General features: G+C 47.5%; 1 long non-coding RNA gene across 2 annotated transcripts; it reads right to left on the bottom strand.

Moving 5' to 3' along the window:
• Positions 1-14,587: 14,587 nt before the first annotated feature.
• On the bottom strand, positions 14,588-24,783 carry LOC122434596. 2 transcript variants are annotated; one of them, XR_006267424.1, is made up of 4 exons: positions 24,674-24,783; positions 22,967-23,017; positions 22,051-22,190; positions 14,588-14,630 (listed from the first exon to the last, which is right to left on the bottom strand). It is a non-coding gene; the product is annotated as an uncharacterized LOC122434596 (long non-coding RNA). The 2 variants fall into 2 exon arrangements; XR_006267423.1 differs by lacking the exon at positions 14,588-14,630 and adding an exon at positions 17,910-18,124.
• Between the last annotated feature and the right edge of the window lie 332 nt (positions 24,784-25,115).

Below are 25,115 nucleotides of genomic sequence, written 5' to 3'. Positions count from 1 at the left end.
GGAGAGTCTTTGTCATCAGCAGCCTCTGCATAGAGAATACCAAATCAGGGACAGAAGAAAAAAAAAAAATTTATAAAGTGACAGAGCCTTCAGAATCAAGGGGTAAACATCAAAACCTTAGAAATTCCTTAGAAATTTCGTCATGAGGGCAGTTGTGGGAAGGGGGGCATTTAGAGACAATATGGGCTTCCCTTATAGCTCAGTCAGCAAAGAATCTGCCTGCAAAGCAGAAGACCCGGGCTCGATTCCTGGATTGGGAAGATCCCCTGGAGGAGGGCACAGCAACCCACTCCAGTATTCTTGCCTGGAGAATCTCATGGACTGAGAAGTCTGGCAGGCTACAGTCCATGGGGTCGCAGAGAGGCTGACATGACTAAGCACAGAGCCAAATTAATTCTGCCAAGTTGCATTCCCTTCCACGTCCTCAAGTGGATGGACCTTTCTTTAGTCAGTTCAGTTCAGTTCAGTCACTCAGCCGTGTCCGACTCTTTGTGACCCCATGGACCGCAGCACGCCAGGCCTCCATGTCCATCGCCAACTCCCGGAGTTTACTCAAACTCATGTCCATCGAGTCAGTGATGCCATCCAACCATCTCATCCTCTGTCATCCCCTTCTCTTCCCACCTTCAATCTTTCCCAGCATCAGGGTCTTTTCAGATGAGTCAGTTCTTTGCATCAGGTGGCCAAAGGATTGGAGTTTCAGCTTCAGCATCACACCTTCCAGTGAATATTCAGGACTGATTTCCTTTAGGATGGACTGGTCGGATGTCCTTGCATACAGGTTGGATGCAAGAACTTTTCTTGCATACAGGTTGGATGCAAGAACTTTTCTTGCATACAGACAGAACATTTGGATCTTTCTGCTTAGGAAAGTGTAAAGAAGGAAGTGAAAGGGTTAGTCACTCCGTCGTGTCCAACTCTTTGTGACCCCATGGACTGTAGCCCACCAGGCTCCTCTGTCCAGGGGATTCTCCAGGGAAGAATACTGGGGTAGGTTGCCATTCCCTTCTCCAGGGGGTAATCCTGATCCAGGGATCAAACCCCGGTGTCCTGCCTTGCAGGCAGATTCTTCACTGTCTGAAGTACCCAGGAAGCCCTCCTTTGGAGAATCTGTTGCTTTTGTGTTAATTATGTTTCTGTAGTTAAAACATGTTGACCAAGTGAAGTGGTCCTTTGTGGGGGATCCGAGGGGTATTGTCAGAGTATTGCTTTCTCCTCAATTGTGGAGAGAGCAGCTGATTAAAGACTTTGTTTTCTTGCAGTCTTAGAACTTCTCTGGTAGTCAAAACCCATATTGTTTTCTCAGAGAGAAAGGGGAGTGAAGCCAGCATTTGAGATGAGATTACTGAAGCATTTTTACGAATGTCAGGAGAACGTGATGAATCCTACACAGGAAAAGCAGAACGCCAAGCAGTGTTCTTCCCACCACGCAGCAGCAAGGTGGTGCCTCAGGCAAATGCAAACTCAGCCGTGTGCGCGCACACAGGTCCCAGAGCAGAGAGCAGAGAAGCAGCTTCTGTCATGAACACCATCACCACGCTCATAATCATCTCATCAATACCGTCATCACCACCATCGTCATCACCATCATCTTCACCGCCACCATCATCGCCATCATCAGTATCATCATCGCCATCGTTATTGTTACCATTATCATCATGGCCATCATCACCACCGTCATCATGGCCATCTTCACCACCATCAGCTTCACCACCATCATCATCACCACCATCACCATCACCAGAACCACTCCTCACCACCACCATCGTCATCGTGATCATCATTGCCAATCACCACCACCAGCACCATCACCAGAACCACTCATCACCACCACCATCGTCATCGTGATCATCATCACCAATCACCACCACCATCATCATCACCACCATCACCATCACCAGAACCACTCCTCACCACCACCATCGTCATCGTGATCATCATCACCAATCACCACCACCATCATCACCACCATCACCATCACCAGAACCACTCATCACCACCACCATCGTCATCATTATCATCATCACCAATCACCACCACCATCACCACCACCATCACCATCACCAGAACCACTCATCACCACCACCATCGTCATCGTGATCATCATCACCAACCACCACCATCATCATCACCACCATCACCACCACCAGAACCACTCATCACCACCACCATCGTCATCGTGATCATCATCACCAATCACCACCATCATCACCACCACCATCACTAGAACCACTCCTCACCACCACCATCGTCATCGTGATCATCATCACCAATCACCACCACCATCATCACTACCATCACCATCACCAGAACCACTCATCACCACCACCATCGTCATCATGATCATCATCACCAATCACCACCACCATCATCACCACCATCACCACCACCAGAACCACTCATCACCACCACCATCGTCATCATTATCATCATCACCAATCACCACCACCATCACCACCACCATCACCATCACCAGAACCACTCATCACCACCACCATCGTCATCGTGATCATCATCACCAACCACCACCATCATCATCACCACCATCACCACCACCAGAACCACTCATCACCACCACCATCGTCATCGTGTCATCATCACCAATCACACCATCATCACCACCACCATCACTAGAACCTCTCCTCACCACCACCATCGTCATCGTGATCATCATCACCAACCACCACCATCACCATCACCACCAGCACCATCACCAGAACCACTCATCACCACCACCATCGTCATCGTGATCATCGCCAATCACCACCATCATCACCACCATCACCATCACCAGAACCACTCATCACCACCACCATCGTCATCGTGATCATCATCACCAATCACCACCATCACCATCACCATCATCACTAGAACCACTCATCACCTCCACCATCTTCATCGTGATCATCACCAATCACCACCATCATCATCACCACCATCACCATTACCAGAACCACCCATCACCACCACCATCGTCATCGTGATCATCATCACCAACCACCACCATCACCATCACCACCAGCACCATCACCAGAACCACTCATCACCACCACCATCGTCATCGTGATCATCGCCAATCACCACCATCATCACCACCATCACCATCACCAGAACCACTCATCACCACCACCATCGTCATCGTGATCATCATCACCAATCACCACCATCACCATCACCATCATCACTAGAACCACTCATCACCTCCACCATCTTCATCGTGATCATCACCAATCACCACCATCATCATCACCACCATCACCATTACCAGAACCACCCATCACCACCACCATCGTCATCGTGATCATCATCACCAACCACCACCATCACCATCACCACCAGCACCATCACCAGAACCACTCATCACCACCACCATCGTCATCGTGATCATCGCCAATCACCACCATCATCACCACCACCATCACCAGAACCACTCATCACCACCACCATCGTCATCGTGATCATCATCGCCAATCACCACCATCATCATCACCATCACCATCACCAGAACCACTCATCACCTCCACCATCGTCATCGTGATCATCACCAATCACCACCATCATCACCACCACCATCACCATCACCAGAACCACTCCTCACCACCACCATCGTCATCGTGATCATCATCACCAACCACCACCACCATCATCACCACCATCACCACCACCAGAACCACTCATCACCACCATCATCATCACCACCATCACCATTACCAGAACCACTCATCACCACCATCATCATCACCATCATCATGATAAATGCCCGGCAGATGTCAGCATCGTATTTGCAAATGCACATATAACAGGTTTAAGATAAATCAACTCAGGAGGTGCCTGGGATAGGCAACTTCATACACATAGAAAGTACAATTCTGGTTCCCAGAAGCTGTTGGGGGAAGAGGGGATGGGGAGTTGGTATTTGACGAGGACAGAATTGGCTTCCCAGGTGGCTCAGTGGTAAGGAACCCGCCTGCCAGTGCAGAACATGTGGGTTGGATCCCTGGGTCGAGAAGAGCCCATGGAGGAGGAAATGGCAACCCACTCCAGTCTTCTTGCCTGGAGAAGCCCATGGACAGAGGAGCCTGGCGGGCGACTGTCCACAGGGTCGCAAAGAGTCGGACACATCTGAGCGACTGAGCACATAGGCATGCAGATGGACTTTTAGTTGTGAAGACAAAAAAGTTCTGGAGATGATGGTGTGATGGTTGCACCACCATGTAAATATGCTTAATGCCTCCTCCAGACTGTGCACCCAAAGGGGGCTGACGTGGAAGTTTTTGTCAAGTGTATCTTGACTCAATTAAAACACACATACTCGCAGAGTTGGATTTATCCTTGACCTCTGATTTCAGGCATTCCTGGGAAACTGTCCTGTCTTATCACCTCCCCACCACAATGCCCCGATCCCATCACAAGCTGCGTGATACACGCCTCCTTCATGTTGTCTTCTTCCCCCAAACCCCTTAAATAATTATTTATTGGCCTCAACCATCCCTTCTTGTTAACCAGGAAACTGTGTTCTGGAGGAAGACCATACAACTCAGATTGTTTGGAGACTGGAAGGAACTGCTTCTATCTGAAGCTGGATGCAAAGCCTTCTTGAGCTAACAGGAGCTGCTATCTGGCAGCACCAATACTGGCAAAACCCCAGGACTCAGAGGGCTGATACTACATCATCGGTCGCCCTGATAATTGAGTCTCCAAGGAGAGGGTCACTCCTGGGAGCGGGGATGCTCTCTCCCCACCAGGACGATGAAACGGGTTTGATTTTCCTTCTTAATCCCTCAGGGCTCCCAGGCAAACCTCACGATTAGCCTGCTGCTGCTGCTGCTAAGTCGCTTCAGTCATGTCCAACTCTACATGTGAAATAAACACAGTTCCCATATCAGAACCTGTCTCCATGCAGAGAGCTTAAAAACACGGCACCCTAATGCTTCAAGGGTGATCAGAGACCTGTGACCACGTGGGAAGATTTAAAAGATGCTACCCTAACACATCAAAAGTGATTAGAGACCTGTGTCCATAAGGGGAGGTTGAAAACACAGCACCCCAATTCTTCGAGGGTGATCAGAGACCTGTGACCACGTGGGAAGATCTGAAATATGTCAGTCCAATACCTCAAGGGTGATCAGAAACCAACCTCTATGCGGAAAGCTTTAAAATATGGCCCTCCAGGTGAAGAGCCGACTCGTTGGAAAAGACCCTGATGCTGGGAAAGATGGAAGGCAGGAGGAGAAGGGGACGACAGAGGGTGAGATGGTTGGATGGCATCACTGACTCAATGGACATGAGTCTGAGCAAGCTCCGGGAGATGGTGAAGAAGAGAAGCCTGGCATGCTGCAGTCCATGGGGTCGCAAAGAGTTGGACCCAAATGAGCGACGGAGCAGCAACTAATACTTCAAGGGTGATCAGAAACATGGGTCCACGTGGGGAGACTGAAAACATGGCACCCCAGTACTTTTCAAAAGTGACCAGAAACCACTTCACAAACCAACACTTCAAGGGTTAAATGATTAGATTTTAAGGAGGCACCCACTTGACATAAGGACATTTTCACTCTCTTCTACCTCCTGCAGAAAAAGGCATTCGGAATGATGCTGGAAGCAAGCTAAGAAGAGCTGATCCAGGTTCAACCCTTGGGGCCCCCTCTTCATTCTTGGTGGCTCAAACGGTAAAAAGAAACTGCCTGCAATACAGGAGATTCGGGTTCCATCCCTGGGCCGGAAGAGGAAGACCCTCCTGGAGAAGGAAACGGCAGCCCACTCTGGTGTTCTTGCCTGGAGACAGGCAAGGCGTGGCGGGCTGCAGTACCTGGGGTCGCAGAGTCGGGACACGACTGAGTGACGAACTCTTTCACCCTTCACCCTTTCTTTCAACAAGAAAACTGCCTTTTGGAGAAGAACATGAGCTTGGCTGTGCCATATTGGAGAGAGGAGGTCCTGATGAAAATATGTAGTTACCCAAGGACTCGCATTGAAGGAGCACCCGGGGAATTTCCCCAACCCAAAAGAAAACGACATTTGGGAATCAGCAGTCACTTTGCTGTCTTTTTCCTAAAGGAGGGGGAAAGGAAACAGCCCATGATTCTACCTCGGTTCTGCCTCTAACCTACCTCTCTTTATTACATGTCACGTGGCATCAAATCTGACCGTGGTCCAAGCTTCCGAGGCTGCCAGCATCACCCACAGGCTGGTTAGGAGAAGAAACATCCCACCCAGGCTTCTGAACTCAGCCTGTGCACTTTATTACAATCTGCAACTGACCCCTTTGCAAGCTAATGATTGTGAAACACTTAACTTAGAGGGCATTTCCTTAAGCTGCTCAAACTCCGGGGTCTAGACCAACTATCCTAGCTGGTCTAGCACCTGTTCTCAACCAGGACTCGTTCTGCCCCCATGGGGACACTTGGAGGTTCCACAGACATTTTTTTGGCTGGGAAGCCCATACAAACAGTGTGTATGATACATGTATCCTTGAAATTTTTGAAAATTTTTGAATTTTTACCTAGCTAAAAAATGTTTGACACTTTGATGCCACTTGTTTGGCTTAGTATGAATAGAATGCTAGAAATCTAACTTTAAAAAAAATAAATGTGCAACAAGCAACAAAGGTTTATTGTATAGCACAGGGAACTATATAGTCAATCTCTTGTAATAGCCTGCGATGGAAAATAATCTGAAAAATAATATCTGTGTATATGTATAACTGGGACTTCCCTGGAGGCTCAGAGGTAAACAATCTGCCTGCAATACACGAGACCTGGGTTTGATCTCTGGGTCGGGAAGATTCCCTGGAGGAGGAAATGGCAGCCCACTCCAGTATTCTTGCCTGGAGAATCCCACGGACGGAGGAGCCTGGCGGGGCTACAGTCCATGGGCTTGCAAGAATCCGACGTGACTTGGAGACTACACCACCAACATACGTATAATTGAATCGCCTTGCTATGCAACTGAAACACTGAGTCAACTATCCCTCAATTATATATATTTATATATGAGCATAACTCTCAGCTTTTAGGTCGTGAACACTTTTTCAGCCCACAGCCTCCTGCCTTATGCTTTCCCCCACCCCGAGCTCCGCGGCTCAGCCACGTCCGACTCTTTGCAGCCCCATGGACTGCAGCCCACCAGGCTCCTCTGTCCATAGAATTCCCCAGAATTCTAAGAATACTGGAGTGGGTTGCCACTTCCTCCTCCAGGGGATCTCCCCGACCCAGGGATCCACTGTGTCTCCTGCATCGGCAGGCAGCTTCTGTACCGCTGAGCCGCCAGGGAAGCCCAAATTGCCCCCCAAACGGCCCCTTTTCTCCACTAAAGGAAAAATCCACCTGAAAAAAAGAACCACTTACAGCCATGGCTCGGAGCCAAAGAAAACTCACCTTACAAGCGCTGCAGGGGGGGTGGGGTGGGGAGGCGGAGGGTAGGGGAGGGGAGCTGGCCCCGCCCCCATCACCTTCCAGAGGGGGCTCCGGGTTCCCTTCACAGCCCTGGGGGGCAGGGCTGGGGGCGGCCTGCAAAACCTCCTGCGGGTCCATCTGGGGCAGAGCCTTTAGCAGACAGATGCACTGGAGTCAGGCTTCAAAAGGATCAGCCTGAAAGGTCGGCGGGGGTGGGGGTGGGGGGGCCTCACCGGCCCTCTTTCTCAGGACCCCTGTGAGGTTGGGTTGCACCCAGGGCGCCCCAGCTTTGTTGGGAGAACTCCTAAGGGGCTCAGAGGAAGCAGGTCTCTCTCCCACAGCCCCTCCCGTCTCTTTTATTTTCCAGGCCTTTGGAGTGGTCTCCAAGGGAGGCGCCAACGTGGAATCAATTTACAGAGCGCTGGAGAGAAAGAGAAGGTGAAAAAAAAAACACTTAGGGGAAACCAGGAGCTCAGGCTGGTGTGTCTTCCCGGTTCATCTCGTGAAATGGGGCGGAAAAGAAAGGCAAAACCAGCCACGCTCCACCCCCCGAAAGTCAGGCGAATGGGACCGCTCACTCCAGGCAAATGGGACCGCTCACTCCAGAGCCCTTAGCTCTGAGCTAACCCTGGAGTTCCTTTCTCCTTTCTGTTTATCTCCTCCGACGGGAAACAGGCCAACGCGTGTGGAAAATTCCTCCAGCGAGGCACTCAGCTCGCCCAGGGGTCATTCCAGGCGCGACTCACACCCACGTCCCTCTTTGCAAATTACGCCAGCTTTCCAGCACAGGAGGAGACGTCGAAGCGGACAAAGCTACGCTGGTCCCCAATGCCTCCTGTTCTGTTCACTCACCCTTCCTATTCCTAACGTCCAAGTCAAGTTCAGCACCATTGTTCTAGATTCCGTTTATAATGGGACTGAAGAATTTATTTACAGGGCAGCAATGGAGAAACAGATGTAGAGAATGGACTTATGGACGTGGCGAGAGGGGACGAGAGGGGGAAAAAAAGTCAAGCTCATCGTCCATTGCACACACCAGAACGTGCTTTCCTGGCCGGTTCTAAAGTGTCTTTCAAATGGCTCCCATATTTAAAATTGGCTTTGTCACGGGACATCAATCCTGCATAAAAGGTTTTGTTTCTTGTTAAGCTTGAAATGGGATTTGAGAAATGGAACATTTCCTGCCGTATCTAGACAGCGTGTGAAAAAAGCAGAGACATCACTTTGCCAACAAAGGTCCTTACAAAGTCAAGGTTTTTTTTTTTTCAGTAGTCATGCATAGATGTGAGAGTTGGACCATAAAGAAGGCTGAGCGCCAAAGAATTGATGCTTTCAAACGGCGGTGTTGGAGAAGACTCTTGAGACTCCCTTGGACTAGCAAGGAGATCAGACCAGACTATCCTAAAGGAAATCAACCCTGAATATTCACTGGAAGAACTGATGCTGAAGGTGAAACTCCAATCCTCTGGCCACCTGATGGGAAGAACTGACTCATTGGAAAAGACCCTGATGCTGGGAAAGATTGAAGGCAGGAGGAGAAGGGGCCGACAGAGGATGAGATGGCTGGATGGCATCACCGACTCGATGGACATGACTTTGAGCAAGCTGCAGGAGCTGGTGATGGACAGGGAAGCCTGGCGTGCTGCATCCATGGGGTCGCAAAGAGTCGGACACGACTGAGCGACTGAACTGACTGAATGTGTTTATGTTAAATGCAAACTCTTAAACTAAGTGCAATTCAACAGAAACCAGCCTTTTTTTCCCTGTCATTTTGCCCAGAAGTTAAAAGCAGACCCATGCAAGTCCCAAAGTCATTCTTTGCCCAGAGAGAAGCCCTGATATCTCTGCCCCAGATCATTTCTAAGAACTGAAGAAAAAAGAAAAAAAAAAAGACCTCAGAAAACTGTTAAGAGCTGAAACACTCACCCACCCCCAGGAGCAGGAAACAAGATCCCCAAATGGATAAGCACCCTGACTCCCTCCCTTATTCAAAATACAATCACGTGGATTGAATGGTAGCTTTAAAAAAAAAAAAAAAATGAGCAAGGCTCAAAACAATGGCATTTGAAGCAGTGGTTGAATGACAGTGGTCATGGATTGAGCATCTTGTCTCTTTGGGGAAAGAACACAGTTGAATTCACTCCATGACCCTGGAAGACCTAACCCAGGACATGCTGGAGGAGCGTAGTGGAGAGTTTGTGTTCCCGTGATGGCTTACTATAGGATATCAGATAGAGCCCCATGCTACACAACGGGTGTGTATGTCCTCACTCGCTCTTTGTGACCCCTTGGACTGCAGCCCTCCAGGCTCCTCTGTCCTTGGGATTCTCCAGGCAAGAACACTGGAGTGGATTGCCATGCCCTCCCCCAGAAGATCTTCCAGACCCAGGAATCGAACCCCGTGTTTCCTGCGACTCTTGCATCGCAGGCGGATTCTTTTTGAACACTGATCCACCACGGAAGCCCTCACACGATACAGTAGAATGTTGTTTATCCATCCTATATATATAGTAGTTTGAAAAAGAAAGTGAAAAGTACTGGAGTAGGTTGCCATGTCCTCCTCCAAGGGATCTTCCCAACCCAGGGGTTGAACCCACATCTCTTATGTCTCCTGTATTGGCGGGCAAGTCTTTTACCACTAACTGGGAAGCCCAACCTCAAGCATAACTTGTATCTGTTTAATTGTTTCCCTCTTGTTTTCACTGAAACCCAAACCCCAAATAAAGGTCTCCCTGTCCTTGGGAACCTTGCCTTGACGTCTTATAGTCAAGGAAAGAAGACATAGAGAATCAGGACCAATTACTTTGGTGAGAAATACAAGATGAGTACAACACACATTTTCAAAATTGCATTTAAAACCTGCGTCTATGGCATACTTTCCGGTTCGTACAAATGCCACTCTCTTCATAACTGGAACAGTGAAGAAACCCAGATGATCACTTACTCATAATACACTTTCATAGAGACAGCTCTTTCCTGGCAATTACAGGGATGCATCGAGTTGAAGACCGGTTTGATCTATCGCTGCTTCTTCTAGAGAGAAATTTAATTTCTCCTGTGTTTCTCAGAGCACACGTCAAGAGAAATTCTTTTTCATCCGTTTAGTAGAGTCCAGCCATCCTGGGCACCAGGGGAGAATTGTGGAGACAAAGAAGTGTCCTCCACGGGAAGCAGATGATAACTAAGATTTCCTTCACAGGAGCACTTTATTGATTTTAGTACATATTGTGCTGTGGGTGAGCATACTCGGAACCAAATGGAGGAGGAAGAGGTTTGTGGCAAACATCGTTTCACAAATGCTCCCTGGGTGGTTCTGCCTTTTTCCTACTAAGAACTGTAACCTCGGAGAATCATGAGTGAGAGATGAAAGTACCCCTTTCTGTCTTCTGTACATGATGTTGTGATTTCTTCTTATTTTAATAAGTAGATTTTTTTCTTTTCATGACAAACCTAGACTGTATTAAGAAGCAGAGACAGTACCTTGCCAACAAAGGTCCGTCTAGTCAAAGCTTTGGTTATTCCAGGAGTCATGTATGGATGGGAGAGTTGGACCATAAAGAAGGCTGAGTGCCAAAGAGTGGATGCTTTTGATCTGTGGTGTTGGAGACTCTTGAGAGTCCCTTGGACTGCAAGGAGATCCAACCAGTCCAACCTAAAGGAAATCAGTCCTGAATATTGATTGGAAGGACTGATGCTGAAGCTGAAACTCCAATACTCTGGCCATCTGCTAGGAAGGGCCGACTCATTGGAAAAGACCCCGATGCTGGGAAAGATTGAGGGCAGGAGGAGAAGGGGACCACAGAGGTCAGTGAGATGGCTGGATGGCATCACCGACTCGATGGAGATGAGTTTCAGTCAGCTCTGGGAAATAGTGAAGGACAGGGAGGCTTGGTGTGCTGCACTCCATGGGTCATCAAGAGATCGACATGACTGAGGGACTGAAAAATACCAAGAAATGAGGCATTGGTATCTTCCCTTCCAGACCAAAGATGGAACGCACGCTCTTCGTGCAGTGGAAACCGGAATCTTAACCCCTGGACAGCCAGGGAGGTTCTCTCCTCTGTCTTCTTCCATCTCTTCAAGGCAAGTCATTTCTCAGTTCAGGCAAGCTTTCGCTTGCTTAGGACAAGAACTTCCTCCAACAGCCATCAGCTCCGGAATGAAATGTGTCCACGGGGCACATTCTCTGCTTTGCATTCTTTGATATCTACACACCAGTATGAGTTGCTGAGAAATCTTTTTTTTTTTTAATGTGGACCATTTCTAAAGTCTTTATTGAATTTGTAACAATATTGATTCTGTTTTACCTTTTGGTTCTGTGTCCTCAAGGCCTGTGGGATCTTAGGTTCCCCGACCAGGGATCAAACCCATACCCCTGGCATTGGAAGCTGAAGTCTTAACCACTGAATCACCAGGCAAGTGCCTCAGAAACCATTTTAATTCACCCACAAGTTCACAGGGAAACATTTGGAAGTCTACCTTCCTTGATGTCTACACACCAGTATCAGTTGTTGAGAAATCCTTTATTTTTTTTTTAAGATTTCTTTTTTTTTGGTCTTGTTTTTGATGTGGACCATTTGCAAAGTCTTTACTGAATTTGTTACAATATTGCTTCTCTTTTACATTTTGGCTTTTTAGCCCCAAGCCAAGCTCCATCTTAGCTCCCTGACAAGGGATGGGACCCCCCCCAACCTCCTGCATTGGAAGCACAGAGTCTAACCCTTACTGGACCACCAAGGAAAATCCCTGAGAAATCTTTTTATTTCACCCAAATGTTCACAGCGGAACACTGAATCACATACACGCCCATAAAGAACAAGTCTTAAAAGTGAAAAAAGAGTGCATAAAAAGAGAAACGTTTTCTAAACGTCACCATAGTTGACATGGCTGAGCCTCTCAGAATAAAGCCAACAGATGACCCGGTATCTATTTAGCAAAAAAAATAATAATTACAAACAGAAAAAAAAATTGCAATTTAAAATAGCATCAAAGGAACTTCCTGGGTGATCCAGTGGTTAGAACTTTGTACTTCCAATGCAGGGGGCAGTGGGTTCAATCCCTTGTCAGGGAATTAAGATCCCACACGCTATGCAGCACGGCCAAATAAATCTAAAATAAAAATAAATAAATAAAAAATAAAATAGCACCCCAAAAAATTACATTCATGGGAATAATTACAAACAGATACATAAGATGTCTGTGAAAAAAAAATGAAATATTATTGGTAAAGATAAATGAGAAGACAGGTATATGCAGGGTCAGATTCCTGTATTTCCTCCACCTGCTCTCATCCGTTCATCATTCCTCCTCTTCTGACCTCCGGGAAATAGATGACACGGGCGAACCACGTTGTCTGAACGCACTGCATCAGCTCGTAACCTGCTTCCACCGTGAAACATAACCACGGAGGGAGCTCCACGATGGACCCCTCCCAGGAAGCAGTTACATTGTCGCCTGCAGACCACTCCCCTTGCACAGTTTGGGGTGTTACATACCCCCAGCTGTGCCGGTCACAAGATGAAGCTTCCATCCAACATGATACAAATGAACTGATTTACAAGCAGAAAGAGACTCGCAGACTTAGAGAAGGAGCTTATGGTCACCAGGGGGAAGGATGATGGAAGTGATAGGGAGTCTGGGATGGACATGGACACGCTGCTGTTTTAACATGGAGAAGCAGCAAGGACCTGCTGGACAGCCCAGGGAACTCTGCTCGATACTCTGTGATAACCTTATGGTTCCCAGGGGGAAGGATGGGGGAAGGGATAGTCAGGGAGTCTGGGATGGACATGGACACACTGCTGGATTTACCATGGAGAACCAGCAAGGACCTGCTGGACAGCCCAGGGAACTCTGCTCAATACTCTGTAATAACCTTATGGTTCCCAGGGGGGAAGGATGCGGGAAGGGACAGTCAGGGAGTTTGGGATGGACATGGACACACTGCTGGATTTAACGTGGAGAACCAGCAAGGACCTGCTGGACAGCACGGGGAACTCTGCTCAATACTCTGTAATAACCTTATGGTTCCCAGGGGGGAAGGATGCGGGAAGGGACAGTCAGGGAGTTTGGGATGGACATGGACACACTGCTGGATTTAACGTGGAGAACCAGCAAGGACCTGCTGGACAGCACGGGGAACTCTGCTCAATACTCTGTAATAACCTTATGGTTCCCAGGGGGGAAGGATGCGGGAAGGGACAGTCAGGGAGTTTGGGATGGACATGGACACACTGCTGGATTTAACGTGGAGAACCAGCAAGGACCTGCTGGACAGCACGGGGAACTCTGCTCAATACTCTGTAATAACCTTATGGTTCCCAGGGGGGAAGGATGCGGGAAGGGACAGTCAGGGAGTTTGGGATGGACATGGACACACTGCTGGATTTAACGTGGAGAACCAGCAAGGACCTGCTGGACAGCACGGGGAAGTCTGTTCAATGTCATGTGGCAGCCGGGATGGGAGGGGAGTTCGGGGGAGAGTGGATACGTGTCCACATATGTCTGAGTCCCTTGGCTGTCTGCCTGAAACTATCACAACATTTTTAATCAGCTATACCCCAATAAAAAATAAAAAGTTAAAGAAATTAAAGCTCAGGTTCTTTTTTATTTTCCTTTTTTTAAATTTTTTTTTTTTATTAGTTGGAGGCTAATTACTTGACAATATTGTAGTGGTTTTTGCCATACATTGACATAAATCAGCCATGGATTTACATGTGTTCCCCATCCCGATCCCCCCCTCCCACCAAATCTCAGGTTCTAAATGTGAGTTTGTTGTACCCAGCGCTATAGACAACATACCAGAAGGGAAACACAATGTCAGTACCATCAAACACTGTCGTCTGGGAAACTTTGCTGTCAGAGATGGGTGTATTTTCATTACTGGTGAGAACCAAAACCCACCCCAGTCCATCCTAAAGGAAATCAACCCTGAATATTCACTGGAAGGACTGATGCTGAAGGTGAAACTCCAGTACTTTGGCCACCTGATGTGAAGAGCTGACTCATTGGAAAAGACCCTGATGCTGGGAAAGATTGAGGGCAGGAGGAGAAGGGGACGACAGAGGATGAGATGGTTGGACGGCATCATGAACTTGATGGACATGAGTTTGAGCAAGCTCCGGGAGATGGTGATGGACAGGGAGGCCTGGCGTGCTGAAGTCCATGGGGTCACATGACTGAGCATGTGTGCATGAGGGTGGAGGGAGATGGGTTGGTAGCAATAAACTGGTAGAACTAAAAAAAAAAATAAAAAGAATCAGAAACCCTTCTAAGCAGTTTCCAAAGCCAGTTCTTGTCCCAGCAGCATCAAGGCAACCTAGAAACTTGATCCAAATGCAAGTCCTCAAGCCAAATACAAACCACCCTGCAAGACCCGCTGAAATAAAAACTGTTTTCAGGGTTTCCCTGGCGGCTCAGTGGCAAAGAATCTGCGTAGCCACGCAGGAGACACAGGTCCGATCCCTGGGCCGGAAAGATCCCACTTGCCTTGGAGTAACTCAGCCCGTATGCCACGATTATTGAGCCTGTCCTATAGAGTCTGGGGGTCACAGCTACTGAATCTGTGGTCTGCAGTGACAGAAGCCACCGCAATGAGGAACCACAGCTATGAACAATTAACCCATAACAATGATCCCCAGCTCACTGCAACTAGAGAAAAGCTTGTACCCAGCAACCAAGGCATAGCACAGCCAAAACGAAATAAATCAGTACACAGCCAAGAATCAAATAATTAAGTCCTGCGTCTTTCTGAACCACCCTGACGTTCAAGACCCACCGCGTCTGGCGTCCCTTTCTCGTAAAGTAGTTTCAGATCATATTTGGTGTCTGGTTTCCGGAATCACATTACTGTCCCAACACAGCCAAAACCACAATGAGCAGAAGCCGTTCTGGAGATAATGGCTCAGACGTCTGTGTGTCTAATGAGACGAGGGAAAAAAACAACAACAACAAAAAAAAAAAACACAGGCTGCCCTGCCAGACAGGGCATTTAGGCAAAGATGGACGAGCTTGTCTCTAATCCTGGGACAAGAGAAATTGCCTTTGCGGTACAGAGCATCATCTTGAAAATGACATGTTTGCCTTGAACTTGCCTATGAGGGGTTTGGAGGGTGGAGGGTTATCAGGTACGGTCACGGATACGACCTCCTTTATACGTCACCTGGTGTGGTTATTCTAACTTGACAGTGGGTGACTGTCCCTCATTTTAAATGAATAAAAGCCCATACGTCCCCAGGGAAGGGCCCCCTTGGTGGCTCAGACGGTAAAGAATCTGCCTGCTCATACGGGAGACCTGGGTTCCATCCCTGGGTCACGAAGACTCCCTGGAGATGGAAATGGCAACCCACTCCAGTCTTCTTGCCTGGAGAGTTCCAAGGACAGAGGAGCCTGGCGGGGCTACAGTCCACGGGGTCGCAGAGAGTCGGACACGACTGAGCGCCTAACACGCACACGCACATCCCCAAGGAAAATGAAACGTGTGTCTCAAAGAGATTTCTGCCCTCTGATATCCGCTTCGGCATCATTTCTTGGTTTATTTTTTGGCTGCCCTGGGTCTTCCTTGCCGCCCTTGGGCTCTCTCTAGTATTCTAGTTTCTCTAGCTGTTCCTTGAAGTGGCTTCTCGTGCTGCAGATCACAGGCTCTAGATCTGTGAACATGCATTGTGGCTCTCGGGCTTAGCTGTTCCGTGGCAGGTGGAATCTTCCCAGACCAGGGATCCCCTGCACTGGTGGGCAAATTCTTATCCACTGTCCCAGCAGGGAAGTCCCCATTGCATTATCAACATAAGTCATTAACACATGGAACAATCTAAGTGTCTGCTGCTGGATGAATCAATAAAGAAATTTTGGTGTATGTATGTGTGTGTATATACATATAAATATATGCAATGCAGTATTAGTGAGTGAGTGAAATCGCTCAGTCGTGTCCGACTCTTTGCGACCCCGTGGACTGTAGCCTACCAAGCTCCTCCCTCCGTGGGATTCTCCAGGCAAGAATACTGGAGTGCGTGGCCATTTCCTTCTCCGGGGGATCTTTCCGACTCAGGGATCGAACACAGGTCTCCTGCATCGCATGCAGACGCTTTAACCTCTGAGCCACCAGGGAAGCCCAATGCAGTATCATTCAGTCTTAAAAAAGAAGAAAAGTTCAGACATTTCCAACAACTTGAATGAACCTGGAGGACAGTATGCTAAATGGAGTCAACTCATGACCAACCTAGACAGCGTAATAAAAAGCAGACAGATTACTTTGCAACAAAGGTCCATCTAGTCAAAGGTATGGTTTTTCCAGTAGTCATGTATGGATGTGAGAGTTGGACCATAAAGAAAGCTGAGCACCAAAGAACTGATGATTTTGAACTGTGGTGTTGGAGAAGACTCTTGTGAGTCCCTTGGACTGCAAGGAGATCCAACCAGTCCATCCTAAAGGAAATCAGTCCTGAATGTTCATTGGAAGGACTGATGCTGAAGCTGAAACTCCAATCCTTTGGCCACCTCATGCGAAGAGCTGACTCACTGGAGAAGACCCCGATGCTGGGAAAGATTGAAGGTGGGAGGAGAAGGGGGCGACAGAGGATGAGATGGTTGGATGGCATCACCGACTCGATGGACGTGAGTTTGAACAAGCTCCGGGAGATGGTGATGGACAGGGAGGCCTGGCGTGCTGCAGTCCATGGGGTCGCAAAGAGTCAGACACGACTGAGCGACTGAGCAGCAACTGAGAGTGACCTGGGTGGATAGCTTGGAGAGATTTCCTGCCCTCTGGTTTCCCGTGAGTCAGAAGGGAGGGGTTTCCCAGCAGAAGAGAGGAAGGTGAGGGCAGATTGCAGTGGGTGGGGGCGGGGGCTGACCACACAGCCCTCTAAGCCTCCAGGTTCTGGGAACCCTTCTCCCTCCCAGGAAGACAAAGTCCTTCGTGACGCAGACTTTGGCATTCTTTTTTTTTTTTTTTTAAATAGTTGGTTATTCCCTGATATACATTTACCTTTTTCTTTTACAGGTCTCATAACTCCTTTCAAAGCCACACTCAGGTTGGATTATCTACGCCAGTCCTTCCTTATACTGTGAATTGTTGTTTTTTCTTTTAATTTATTTGGCTTTCTGGGTCTTATTTGCACCTCGTGGAGTCTCCATGGCATCACAGGTGGGGTCTTTGCTTGTGGTGTGTAGTTCTCTAGTTGTGGTCCACAGACTTCGTTGTTCCAGAGCCCGCGGGATCTTAGCTCTCCGACCAGGGATTGAACCCGCGTCCCGTGGGCTGCAAGGCAGATTTGTAACCTCCGGACCACCAGGGAAGTCTCCTGTGTTCTTGCCTGTGTCTTTCCCAGACTTTTGAAATGAGTTTCCTGTTCACCACCCATCACAAAACTCAAGGCTCCCGTGTATCCCCACCCGGGACCACCCGCTTAAGTGTCCCCCACGTTTGGAAGAAAACTTGCTGGCTGGCTGGCTCCCGTGTTTAGACGTGGAGTGCCTCACGTGACCATAACCCCGTAACATGAAACCCACCTGCTGTCAACATGTTCATGTTCTGCCCTGTTTGTGGGTGGGCCTGTTGACCGTGGTTTCTTTCTGCTTATCTCAACGACCACAGAAACGCCGTTAGGTGATTTGAGATGGTGTTTGCAGAGCGGATTTCAAATGACTCACGGGAGACTCTCGAAGAGAAAAGGACTTAAGGTCTGATGGACGCGGACAGCCCCGTGCATTATTTACATGCTGTGTGAAACCTGTAATTATGAATAGAACTGATAGTATAACGCTCACTGCAGGAAATCAAGAACAATTTCCACAGTCATGCTCTCGTAAGGTACTTTGGTTTTTAAGACCAATGGGTCACGGGCAGGGAGCTGCAACTCTTTTTTTTTTTTTAAGTGGATCATTTTTAAAGTTTTTATTGAATTGGTTACCACATTGCTTCAAGGGTATGTTTCGGTTTTTTGGCAACGAGGAATATCAGATCTTAGTTCCCTGACCAGGGATGAAACCCACACCCCCCTGCATTGGAAAGCAAAGTCTTAGCTACGGGACCACCAGGGAAGTCCCAGGACTGGAAACTTTGGAACCCAGCCAACGGTACCTAGGAGAACTCTTACTGTATCATGAGATATTTCAGACTGGAGAAATTCGTGCAAACTGAAGCATCCCAAGGATGTTGACTCCTTAACATCCTTTTGTAGCGAAGCTGCTACTGAAAGAGGCTGATTTGGGAAAGGAAGCCTTGCATGTGTGCAAAAATTAATGGATATTTCAGGTATTTCCGGCTGGAATGAATGAGTAAAACGACTCAGTCCTTCAGTTGCGCTTTCCCTGTTTCTTGGCATTTAACCACTGCGTTATAACAGCATCTCATTGCAGTCAAATAGGCGTGGGAAATATTGGGAGTGGAGTGGGGAAGGTGAATACACCTGTTCAAGCTTTACACACAGAAAGTGAAGACTTCCCAACTGCTCATTTTTACCTCCAAAGCCGTGGACACAGAGGGCTCTGTCTGAAAGGCAGTGAAATTAGATCAAATAGAGAAATGTTGGCAAATGTTTTCTTTCTTTCTTTTTTCTTTTTATTTAAGTCTTTATTGAGCTTATTATAATACTGCTTCTGTTTATGTTCTGGTTTTCTGGGTGGTGAGGACTGTGAGATCTTAGCTCTCTGACCAGGGATCAAACCCATACCCCCTGCTTTGGAGGGTGAATCCTCAACTAGTCGACCCCCAAGGAAGTCCCAGCAGATGTTTTCTGCAAAAACAGCCACAACAAAACAGTGACAAAAAAAAAAAAAAGAATAAACGAGACTCTCAAGAGTCTTCTCCAACACCACAGTTCAAAAGCATCAATTTTTCAGCACTCAGCTTTCTTCACAGTCCAACTCTCACATCCATACATGACCACTGGAAAAACCATAGCCTTGACTAGATGGACCTTTGTTGGCAAAGTAATGTCTCTGCTTTTTAATATGCTGTCTAGGTTGGTCATAACTTTCCTTCCAAGGAATAAGCATCTTTTCATTTCATGGCTGCAATCACCATCTGCAGTGATTTTGGAGCCCCCCAAAATAAGGTCTGACACTATTTCCACTGTCTCCCCATCTATTTCCCATGAGGTGATGGGCCAAATGCCATGATCTTAGTTTTCTGAATGTTGAGCTTTAAGCCAACTTTTTCACTCTCCTCCTTCACTTTCATCAAGAGGCTCTTGAGTTCCTCTTCACTTTCTGCCATAAGGGTGGTGTCATCTGTATATCTGAGGTTACTGATATTTCTCCCAGCAATCTTGATTCCAGCCTGTGCTTCATCCAGCCCAGCGTTTCTCATGATGTCCTCTGCATATAAGTTAAATAAGCAGGGTGACAATATACAGCCTTGACGTACTCCTTTTCCTATTTGGAACCAGTCTGTTGTTCCATGTCCAGTTCTAACTGTTGCTTCCTGACCTGCATACAGGTTATTGCATGCCCATATACAAATGAATGTATGCAGCTGTGTCCTAATAAAACTTTATTTATAAAAGCAGACCAAGGGCCGGACTTGGCCCAGGGTTCGTCGCCTACGGATGCTTGACATAGAGCAATGAAACCACTTCTAAGAGTTTGCTGAGAGCTCACAGCTGATATGTGAACTTCATGTAGAGCATCTGTTTCCCAGACACTCAGTTACCTTTTCCATTTTATTTTCAAACTACGAATCTCTGCCTGCACACCAGAGCTTGATCGCAAATCCATTTAAATTCTTAATATGGAAAATTTTAGAGACTCTCAGGGAAGCACTTTGCTGTTCTCTTTGCCTTCTGCATTAGTGACCACAGAGGTCTTCCAGGACAACGCCCTGATCATCACCAGCAATTGAACTTTCCAGCTCTAAGCTTTTCGTACTGAGCAATTAAAGTAAAACCCATCAAAGGGCACCTTGCCTGTGCTCAGGTCTACTTCCAATTATTACTTTTAAGATGTGGACTTTTTTTTTTTTTTTTTAAGTCTATATTGAATTTGTTGGGGCTTCCCAGGTGGCTCAGATGGTAAAGAATCTGCCTGCAATACAAGAGATCTGGGTTCAATCCCTGGGTGGGGAAGATCCCCTGGAGAAGAGAATGGCAACCCACTCCAGTATCCTTGCCTGGGAAATCCCATGGACAGAGGAGCCTGGAAGGCTACAGTCCATTAAGTTGCAAGAGTCCGACAGAACTTAGCAACTAAACCACCACCACTTATGGCATTTGTTACAATAATGCTTCTGTTTCACGTTTTGGTGTTTTGACTGCAATGCCTGTGGGATCTTATTCCCCGGGCCGGGGATAGAACCCTCACCCCCTGCCTTGGACAGCACAGTCTTAACCACTGGGCTGCCGGGGAAGTCCTTTGGACTCTGCTTCTTAAAATACATACAGAAAGAATGAATATAGGTAGATGCATAACTGATTCACTTTGCTATACACCTGAAACCGGCAAAACATTGTACATCAAACTCTGCTCCGATGTGAAATAAAAACTAAACTAAAAAAACACATACACAGTCTGAACCAAGGCAATGTGCATGTGAGCTTAGCTGCTCGGTCGTATCTGAGACTCTGTGACCCCGTGGACTGTAGCCCACCAGGCTCTTCTGTCCCTGGGATTCTCCAGGCAAGAATACCGGAGTGGGTTGCCATTTCCTCCTCCAGGGGATCTTCCCAACCCAGGGATCGAACCCGGGTCTCCCTCATTGTATGCAGACGTTTTACCGTCTGAGCCACGGGGGAACCAACTGCAGAGGTCTCAGCTAACCAGCCTCTAGGAAATTCCCAGATAAAACTGTCTGATTCTTCCAGTCTGATTTGCCTCAGTCTCTCTCTCTCTCCCTTTTTTTTTTTTTTCCTATCACAAAGCCACTATGGAATGATGCCTTTAAAAAAAATAAAAAGGAAAAAGTTAGTTTCGGATTCCAAGACATAGCTATAAAGCCAGGGTAAGAGGAAAAATTTCAAATGGACAAATGGACAATTCATCTTAGCTCCCTTAAAGGAATCATCCATGAGGCCCTTCTTTCTGGCTTGTGCTGAAAGCAAGTTATCAGCCCAACCCGTCCACCGCCCCCCCACTTCCCGGTTCTGCCAGCAGGTCAGAACCCTCCAGATTAAACCCCCTCTCTCTCTCCTTGAACTTCGTCACTCAGCAAACGGAGGTTACTCTTCCCTTCAACAGCTCTTGGCTGCTCTTATAGCTGTTCTGCGTTCCAGAACCTTGGACCTTAACCATCAAGATCTGCGGTGCCAAATGAGCAGCTCCCTGTCCCCTTTCTACGATGATCACCCCGAGCAGATAAGTCTCTTTGCCAGGCTTCTTTCACCCTATATTGTTGTTCAGTCACTCTGTCGTGTCCGACTCTTTGCGACCCCATGGACTCTAGCCCACCAGGCTCCTCTGGCCGTGGGATTCTCCAGGCAAGAATACTGGAGTGGATTGCCATTTCCTCTTCCACGGGAATCTTCCCGAACCCAGGGATCAAACCCACATCTCCTGCATTGGCAGGTGGATTCTTTCCCACTGAGCCACCAGGAAAGCCCATCAAGCAGAGTGCCAAACATGAAATTTATGATAAGGATTATTATTATTATTCAGTATGCAAAGCACCACAAAACTGATTGTTATTGTTATTGTTAAGCAGTGTTTATTTTTGGTTACTCACCAGACGTCAGACGTTATCATAAGCTCCTTACAGGAAATATCTTGTGCTGTTTTCATCACATGGGTTTGTTACATAGGCGTAGCCAGGATGCAACGTCAGGGTGGTTGGACTTGAAGGCCAGTTTTCTTAACCTTGACAGTCTGATAAGAACATAAACACTCAATGCAAAACATGCTGCTATGTGGGACTTCCCTGACAGTCCAGTGGTTTAGACTCTGAGCTGTCAATACAGGGGCCACGGGTTCGATCCCTGCTCAGGAAACTAACATCCTGCATGTCAAAAGATTTTAAAAAGATAGAAAAAAACGCTGCTATTTATCCTGAGTTTGATCCCTGCATCAAGAAGATCCGCTGGAGAAGGAAATGGCAACCCACTCCAGTATTCTTGCCTGGAGAATCCCACGGACAGAGGAGCCTGGTTGGGCTGCAGTCTATGGGGTCGCAAAGAGTCAGACACGACTGAGTACACACACACACACACACACACACACACACATGCATTTATAACTACACCTATTTTAAGAGGCTGTTCAGTCTCTCAGTCACGTCTGACTCTTTGTGACCCCATGGGCTGCAGCATGCCAGACTTCTCTGTCCATCACCAGCTCCCAGGGCTTACTCAAACTCATGTCCATAGAGTCGGTGATGCCATCCAACCACCTCATCCTCTGTCGCCCCCTTCTCCTCCTGCCTTCCATCTTTCCCAGCATCAGGGTCTTTTCCAGGGAGTCAGCTCTTCCCATGAGGTGGTCAAAGAAGAGGGACTCTCCCTAAACAGAAATCTTGATGTTATTCTGGGTCTTATGAGGGACTGAATATGTGGCTTGGGTAGAGCAGGGTAAATTTTCAGAATCAGTGGGAAGGGAGAAGAACTTTCAGGAAGCCAGAGGATACGTTTACAAACAGGAAGCTTTACCTGGGTGAAAAAGTGTTTGCGTTTCTCCATCATAAACTATCTCCATCTTCCCTGGTCAGTAGAAAAAAAGGAGTATTAAATTCAATTTTGGCTTCAAGATACACAAAGACAAACAGAGAATAAAAGATGGATAGAATGATGGATGGATGATGGGTGGATGGATGGGTGGATAGATGGATGGATGAGTGGATGGATGGATGGGTGGGTGGATGATGGATGGATGATGGGTGGATGGATGGGTGGATAGATGGATGGATGAGTGGATGGATGGATGGGTGGGTGGATGATGGATGGATGATGGATGGATGGATGGGTGGATGGGTGGAAGGGTGGATGATGGATGGGTGGATAGATGGATGGATCAATGGATGGGTGGATGGATGAATGGGTGGATGGATGAGTGGGTGGATGGGTGGATGGATGGATGATGGATGGATGGATGGGTGGATGTGTGGAGGGATGGATGGATGGGTGGATGAGTGGATAGGTGGATGGATGGATGGGTTGCTAGATGGATAAGTGGGTGGATGGATGGATGAATGGATGGATGACTGGGTTGGTGGTTGGGTGAAAAGGTGGATGGATGGATAGGTGGATGGATGGATGGATGGATGGACAGGTGGATGGATGAGTTGCTGGAGAGATGGATGCATTGGTTGGTGGATGGATGGACGAGCATTTCTTCATCTGTGGATGGAATAGTACTATCTAAGAAAAATCATTCAGTCTGCTTCATCAGGGCGTGTGATAGTCCAAACAGAGCCTCAGAGGACGGCTGTGGCCAGCACACAGGTACAGGCCCCTCACGGCCCTGGATGGGAGGCTGATGGCCGAGATTAGGGGAGAAAGGTTTCCATCTGAAGGACCTGATAAGGCCACAGTCAACAGGATGTGGCCGTGACCCGCATTCAGAAAAAAGAGAACAAAGGCTCAGATAACGTCCCCTTTAGGACCCGGCATGATTGAAAGGAAACGTGTGTTTATTTATTTTTAATATTGAGAAAAGGGAACTACCAGCTTGAATGGTGGAGCGGGGCGGGGTGTGCAGTAGAAATGAATTCTACTTGCTATTCTTGTGATCCTTACTCTAGACCCCGGTCTTTCACAAGGAAGGAATCAGAATTTAACAAATCATGCTGACTTTAAAATACATGTGCCTGTTTCATTTATTGATTTGCATTATCCGAGATTGCCCTTATTATTATTTTTTTTAATTTTATTGGAGGGACTTCTCTAGTATCCCCAGTGGTTAGGACTCTGTGCTTCCAATGCAGGGGTCTCAGGCTCAATCCTTTCTTGGGGAACTAAGATCCTGCAAGTCGTGTGGTGCCAGCAAAATAATATATAAATATAGATAAAACTTGAAACGAATGTGTTACAAGTGCATTCTTATATAACAGTAATTTTAGCAAAATTCGATGCTCACTTTCAATGGACTTCAGTAAAAATTTTTAAACGCTTTTGATGTGGACCACGTGGATCTTTTGTTTGGTTATTGCTTAAATTTACTTATTCATCACTGAAGAATAATTGCTCCACAGTGTTCTGCTGGCCTCTGACACACACCAGATGCGTCAGCCACAGCTACATGTGTGTCTTCTGTGTCTTGAGCCTCCCTCCCACCTCCCACCCCATCCCAGCCCTCGAGGTGGTCGCAGAGCTCCTGTTTGAGGTCCCTCTGTCAAACAGCACACTCCCGTTAGTTACCTATTTCACACGTAGTGTAATGTACACTGCTGTCTACTTTCCTTTCTGCTCCCGTGGTGTGTGTTCTGTTGTACTCTTTGCAAACCTCACAGGTCAGACTCTTCTCTTTTTTTCTTTCTGATGCCAGTTCTCCCTCCCTGGCACAAACCCTGGACCTTTCCACGGGACCTCTGTGCGTCTTCCACGGCTTCTAAACTGCTCACGTGGGCACCAAGCTGCCGAAAATGGAACTCCCAAACGTTTTCTCAGGAAGACGAGATTGTCCTGGTACGTAGATGGGCGCAGTTGAGTTTCAAAGACAAACATTTGCCCCTCGTGAGGGTCACTCTCTTCTCTCTTCTCGGCAGTGAGTTTGGAAAGAACAGATACTTTTTTTTCGTTTCTATAGTAGAAAGGCATCACTATAAGAGATGTGTGGTTGTTCAGTTGCTCAATCGTGTCC

The sequence above is a fragment of the Cervus canadensis genome, chromosome X, assembly GCF_019320065.1.
Source record: "Cervus canadensis isolate Bull #8, Minnesota chromosome X, ASM1932006v1, whole genome shotgun sequence".
In the NCBI taxonomy this organism is placed as follows: Eukaryota; Metazoa; Chordata; class Mammalia; order Artiodactyla; family Cervidae; genus Cervus; species Cervus canadensis.
This window is presented reverse-complemented; position numbering and strand designations above follow the sequence as displayed.